Source organism: Bicyclus anynana, chromosome 17 (genome assembly GCF_947172395.1).
Source record: "Bicyclus anynana chromosome 17, ilBicAnyn1.1, whole genome shotgun sequence".
In the NCBI taxonomy this organism is placed as follows: domain Eukaryota; kingdom Metazoa; phylum Arthropoda; class Insecta; order Lepidoptera; family Nymphalidae; genus Bicyclus; species Bicyclus anynana.
This window is the reverse complement of record NC_069099.1, coordinates 7,964,548-7,970,547: the sequence shown is the minus strand read 5'-3', so window position 1 is coordinate 7,970,547 and position 6,000 is coordinate 7,964,548.

The following is a 6,000-nucleotide window of genomic DNA, read 5'->3' as shown; positions in this document are numbered from 1 at the left end:
GATAGCCCAGTGGATATGACCTCTGCGTCCAATTCCGGAGGGTGTGGGTTCGAATCTGGTCCGGGGCATGCTCCTCCAACTTTTCAGTTGTGTGCATTTTAGAAATTAAATGTCACGTGTCTCAATCGGTGAAGGAAAACATCGTGAAGAAACCTGTATACCAGAGAATTATCTTAATTCTCTGCCTGTGTGAAGTCTGCCAATCCGCATTGGGCCAGCGTGGTGGACTATTGGCCTAACACCTCTCATTCTGAGAGGAGACTCAAGCTCAGCAGTGAGCCGAATATGGGTTGATGATGACGAGATAAATTGTAAGTGAGATACAAACGTAGCCAAACAAGCGTAGAGCGACAGACAAGCATTTGCTTTGTATTCTCTACATTTTACTAATTTTTCAGGTTAAAGTTTATTTTGAAGTCACAGAAAGACACTTAAATCTATTTATTTGTAAGAAATTCGTGTGAGTTACTCTATTTATAACTCGAAAGAGGCTGGACCAATTTGGCGGAAATTGGTGGAGAGGTAGTTTACAACTAGAAGACGGACATAGGATACTTAGGGTGGGTGTAGGGTAGGGGTAGGGTTTCACACGGACGAAGTCGCGGACGTCCGCTAGTTTTATTTATTTATAAAAATAAATATTTCACCTAAATAAATAACCCTATACGTAGTCAATATTATTACAGCATTAACCCACATCCCCTATATGGCGTCCTGGTAATTAACGTCACGCTGAGTGCCAATTTTCGTTAACTCCCCGGAGAAAATTCGAAATTGACAGCCGGGATTTGTGACATGCTCCAAATAATTTTGTAATGATTGGTAAAATGATAAGTTTAAGCAGGGCTTAGGTATGTTTTGATCTTAAGTAATATTTTTAACCTAAAAATTGAACAGACATCAAAGACGTATTTCAGTTATTTTGATTTTAACACAAAACTACTAAACTGATTTGCATGAATACAAAATGGGACCAATCTGGAAGTATTCTCTTTCAAACAAAACAGAATTTTCAAAATTAGTTAATAAATGACGAAGTTATGCCAAACATTAATAAAAAAAACACGCGTTGCACTGAGAATCTCCTCCTTTTTTTGAAGACGGTTAAAACAAGGCTCTTAAACTCGCTATGTTAGTATGTACCATATTTTTTTTTTAAAACGGATATTTGCCATATCTTTTTATAATATTACCAATATTCCCATTCCCCTCCAACTAGTCGAGAAAGACTGTGCTAGGAGTGGGTACGACAATAGACCAACGGGGCCAACATACAAACAAACAAACAAAATCTTAGGCTTTATAATATTGATAATTGATAGAACTATAATCTGCGTCCGATTTATATAGATCGAACGATAACAAAATATATTATTTTTGAATAGAAGCGGTGATTTATCTTTATGTTAAACGATCCGCGATACAATGTATATTGTTCCATATTGTTTTTACATTATTCAAAAGACTAGGAATAATGTTGTGAAAGCGATCGTTGAAAAAAATTCCAATATTCGTTTTGTTGTTGTTTCTCGTAACCTTTTCTGTACCCATTGCTTAATTGATTTACCACAAATTCGGTTTTTGGAGAATGAAAATTCACTCCGTCTGACAACTAACAAACAAATTAATACTCTGGATAACCTTAGTACCATGCTCAATGACCTCAGCAGCGTTTCTAAACTGATGGACCTGAAAATGAACATGGCCAAAACAAAAATAATGTGTAATGCTCATGTATCGCTCCAACCAGTTATAGTTGAGAACGCTGCACTCGAAATTGTAGACGAATACATATACCTAGGACATATGATGAAAGAGGTGAACCGTTGAATCCAACTCGGCTGGGCTGCATTCGGGAAACTTCGCGACATCTTTTCGTCCGAAATTCCTCAGTGCCTGAAGACAAAAGCCTTCGAACAGTCCGTGTTGCCAGTGATGACCTATCGTTCCGAGACTTGGTCGCTAACTATGGGCCTCATAAGAAGGCTCAGAGTCACACAGCGGGCGATGGAACGAGCTATGTTAGGAGTAACTTTGCGTGATCGAATCAGAAGTGAGGAGATCCGCAGAAGAACCAAAAAATTTATTCTCAACGCTCAACGAGTTGCGAAGCTGAAATGGCAATGGGCGGTGCACATAGTTCAAAGAGCCGATGGACGTTGGGGTCCCAAAGTGCTGGAATGGCGACCCCGCTCTAGTAAGCGCAGCGTTGGCCGACCCCCCACCAGGTGGACTGACGACATCAAGCGGGTCGCAGAGATTCGCTGGATGAAGGTGGCTCAGTATCGTGATGTTTGGAAGTCCTTACAAAAGGCCTATGTTCTGCAGTAGACGTCTATCTATGACGATGATGATGAGTCACCAACAAGGCAGAGATACAAGTTAACCCTTGACTAAAATCTCACCTGATGGTAAGTGGTGGTGGATGGTGCAATTTAAGATGGAAGCGGGCTAATTAGCCACGGCCGAAGTCTCGTACCAGCCAGACCAATTAAGAAAACCTTAATCGATTCAGCCGGGGATCAAACCCAGGACCTCCGTCTTGTAACCACCGCGCATACCACTGCGCCACGGAGGCCGCCAAAATAATAGGCTGATTATGATAAATGATGGGGCACGTACTCACAAATTGAAATTCAAAAACAATAGCTTATAAATTCTTTATTAAGAAATAAGCTGACATAGAAATATAAATTAATCTCTAAAGACTTTCAACAATGCGGTGTAACTCCGACTTTTGTTAAAACGCCGCTTTAAATTGTAAGCAAAAAACAAAGTCAGGGATCCGTAGAAGATTTTTAACAACTAATTACTATCAAGTTAATTCTTCGTGAGCAGCTTCATCTTGATGAGACGATTATTTTTTTATTTACGAAAATTCTTGTTTCTGGTAGCTAACTGAGTTACCAGGAAATAAAAATTTCTGAGCATTGGAACGACATAATATACTACACAATTTGTAGGACATTGTGGCTGTTAAGTTGTATAATTATTAATCAACAGTAAAGAAAACGTCCGGTTAGTAACAACTTTTGTTACTAACCAGACGTTTTCTTTACTGTTACTACCTTCCTCCCAACTTGTATCAGTAACGAGGTTATTAAAAATTGTTACTAAACAGCTGTTATTGCTAAAGTCTCATCGCGATCATACACGAAAAATTAACTTTAAAGTCGTCGTTATCAACCCATATTCAGCTCACTGCTGAGCTCGAGTCTCCTCTCAGAATGAGATGGGTTAGGCGAATAGTCCACCACGCTGGCCCAATGCAGGTTAGCGGACTTTACACACGCAGAGAATTAAGAAAATTCTCTGGTGTGAAAATTTCCTCACGATGTTTTCCTTCACCGTTTGAGACACGTGATATTTAGTTTCTTAAAACTTAATAGTAATCAGTTGTAAAAAAATGTTGCACAGATCCCGGGCTAACATTTCCATCGTAATATTTAAGACACCAGTGCGCCATTTCAATGTTACAAAATTTTAATTTCGCAATTCGTCTTGATGCCGCTGTTACACCCCAAGATTTTCAATTTGTATTCCGACATATAATTTTCCATCTTATTGTTTCGATGCTGTGATTTTCAACATTTAATCTTTTGAAATTGGCGTTACGGCAAGCTTACAGGGTTGTTTACTAATTAAGTTAACTTAATTAGGTAAAAACAAGTTATATGGGCCTTATTAGAAGGCTCAAAATCACTCAGTTTGGCGATGGAGCGAGCTAAGCTTGGAGTTTCTCTGCGTCATCGAATCAGGAATGAGGAGATCCGCAGACGAACCAAAGTCACTGACATAGCTCAGCGAGTCGCGAAACTGAAGTGGCAATGGGCAGGCCACATAGTTCGAATATCCGAAGGACGTCAGGGTCCCAAGGTGCTGTGTTGGTCGACCCCCAACTAGGTGGACCTAGGATATCAAGCGGGTTGCAGGGAGCCGCTGGATGCTGGCGGCTCGAGATCGTTGTGATTGGAGGTTCATGCAAGAGGCCTATGTCCAGCAGTGGACGACTATCGGCTAATAAGGTAAGGTAAGAATGTTATATACCGTTATATTTTTGTTGCAAAAAAAAAAGTAGCTTTTGATATTAGACTTTAGATCTAATGATATATCTTTTCCTTTCATTTATATTATATTCTTCCTTGTATCTATGAAATTTTAACATTTTGGTAATAAAATATCTATGAATACAAAACGTACACAACAAATTTTCTGACAGGTCTATTTATTATATCTACTCAAAAAAATTATTCAACATAATTAATCCTCACAACATTTCTACTTCAATTTAAATTCGTTTATTTCAAGTAGGCTTACGGAACAAGAAAATCAATACACTTGTTATAAATTAAACACCGCCTTGAAAATACCCACGCGCTCTCGGCCAATTACTGAAGCGGTAACAATATTCATGAGCAAATCTGTTCCCATACTGGATTCATATCGACTAATGTGAGAACGACGTTCGACTAAATTCATAATTCGAATCCGGAGTACAGTTCTGTAACTTGTCTGCAGTAGATGCACTTAAGCTATTAAGGTCTAGAGTGTTCTTAACAAGGTTAATTATTCAGAGGCTAGATTGCCACTTCCTTGAAAACTATGAAATTAAATTAAATTAAAATATCGCACTTTACTTAAAACCAAAAATATAATAAAATTGAAAAAAAAATCAATCGACTTCCAACACAAAAATTAACCTAAACTAAAAAAATATTATTATAAAAACAAAAACCCGACTGCTTAATGAACTGAAAAGAGAAAAACAAGTAGGTATCACAATATCTGTATAAAGTTCTGACTAAATTTTGAAATGGACATACATACACACATACATACGCTCGAAAAACATTAACCTCCTTCTGACGCAGTCGGGTAAAAAGCAAAAAATAACATCTTACCTATGTGCTACCTTCTGATCAGTTTGAAGGCGGTGCCAATCATGTGCGCACGCTTAAAACCCGGAAAAAAAATAGCTTTTTTTTTTGTCATTTTATTCTGAAGTCAAAGTCTAGACTCTAGAGGCATAATTTTGTTTTTTTTTTCCTGGAAGCACCAGATTAAGTTTGATTGTAGATTACATTTTACTAATTTTTGCTTTCACGCGTAAGGAGCTCCTGCTGTCCGGAGGCCCCGTATCTTTGATACTGGGAGGCTGATACGGCGATAGCTACACCCTTGCTCCTTACACAGGCCAGCAACACTCCATGAGGCATTCGGCGACCTGCTAAGTTTCTGGAGCGAGCTCTGTTGGCCGGAGTGACTCCAGCGAGGTCCAGCCACCTAACAGAACTACGCACATCATCATCATCATCATCATCATCATATCAGCCGATGGACGTCTACTGCAGGACACAGGCCTTTTGTAGGGACTTCCAAACATCACGATACTAAACCACCTGCATCCAGCGAATCCCTGCGACTCGCTTGATGTCGTCAGTCCACCTTGAGGGGGGTCGGTCAAAACTGCGCTTACTAGAGCGGGGTCGCCATTCCAGCACTTCGGGACCCCAACGTCCATCGGCTTTTCGAACTAATTGTTCTTTACTAATCCACAGGGAGATGTGATCTCTCCGAAGCTATTTACCGCCGCATTGAAAGACGTCTTTAAGCTTCTGGCGGACTTGGCATCAACATCAATGGCACCCAAAAAAGCCAGCACTTTTGTTTCTTTAGTGAGAAATATTTACTCTTCATTTGTAATAATTGATACAGGGCCCCTTGAAGGCACTCGTAAGGAGTATTACAATACATAAGTATACTGCTGACTCGTGCCGTAGCGACTCGACTTGCTACGTAGGTATTTATCAGTAACATGTAAATTAGCTGGAATTCCTATCTCTTTTAAATTTGATCGTAACAAAACCCTATTAACTCCGAACTCCAATGAAGCGCTTAACCTTATACGCTCCAAGGCTTTAGGTAGATAGCATACTCATAGTTTTCGTTTAAACCACAAACTGCAAGGTACCGCAAACTGGTCATTCAAGCTTGACCCAC